Here is a 1,285-nt window from a genome sequence, read left to right as displayed (position 1 = left end):
GTTATTATTGTATAAACCCATCTTGTATATTGCAGAGTGAAAGTGTTAATGGGACGAACGCGGGAAGGAAGAGCTTGGCGGAGGATAAAGGTCCAGATGTGCCCGCAGCTGTGCCCGCAGATGCTAGTTTCTCGAATGATAAAGCTCTAGAACCGAGCCTTGTTCTATTGGACAAAAATCAACCCACTGTTTCGGATTTACAGAAGGAGGATGCTAGATATCAGGAAAAGAAGGATGCTGCTTTGGCACATTGCCGTGCAAAGAGTGATCGAACAAGGAAACTTACTACCTCACAGCAATCTCCTTATACGGCAAACAGCACGGTCAGAGTGATCATTCCAAACAAAAAGCTTTATCCAGACTATAATCCTTTTGCACCAATTGACAAGAAGAAGTTGAAGGAGCTCGTTGATTGGTTGAAAACTTGTCCGTAAGTGTTTGTTTTTCCTATAATAGCTTGTTTTTCCCATAATAGCTTGTTTTTCCCATAATAGCTTGCTTTAGTCTACAAAAACTGATTGCTTTTCAACATTTTGTGTTTGCACTCATTATAGAACACCTCTCAATAAAAAAACCACGTAAAAGTAAAACTTGGTGGTATCAAATCCTCTGAACCTCCTTAGAGTGGCTGGAGGACTGTGTAAGTCTTCTGCTATGACTTAGATGACTTACTGATAAGTCTTCTTTGTAGACGACTTACCAATAAGTCGTCTGGTAAGTCGTCTACATAGAAGACTTACTAGACGACTTAATTCGTCTACAAATTACTTGTAAGTCGTCTGGTAAGTCTTCTACGTAGTCGTCTGATATCTTCTGACTTGTACCCTATTTTATATGCAGCATATTGATGCTTGGATTAATGTGCTGAGGAAGAGGTACGACGCTAACCCACAACATTTCAGGAGCGAGAGAATTTGCTTCCTTGATCATCTCTTTGCTCAGCAATGGATATTCAACTTCAAGGATTTTAAGGACTCGGAGCCCGATCAGAACGGTTTAGGAAGAAGATTCCCTGGTGGGGCGTGGAATTATTATGCAGGCACTATACCATCATTTTGCCAATCGAACAAGGTTTGGGGGACGGATATTGATAATATCTATGCGCCAGTGAACTACACCGATACTCATTGGATTGCTATGTAGATATCGATCCCTAAGAGGCACATAGTCGTCTTTGACAGCATTTGTTCCAGTATCTCCCCAGAAGAACTCGATGTGGTAATGGAGCATTTTCTCTACATGGTCCCTTATCTGCTTGTTGAGTGCGCTTCCTCAGACGAACAAC

This window comes from Brassica oleracea, chromosome C6 (genome assembly GCF_000695525.1).
Source record: "Brassica oleracea var. oleracea cultivar TO1000 chromosome C6, BOL, whole genome shotgun sequence".
Taxonomy (NCBI): Eukaryota; Viridiplantae; Streptophyta; class Magnoliopsida; order Brassicales; family Brassicaceae; genus Brassica; species Brassica oleracea.
This window is presented reverse-complemented; position numbering follows the sequence as displayed.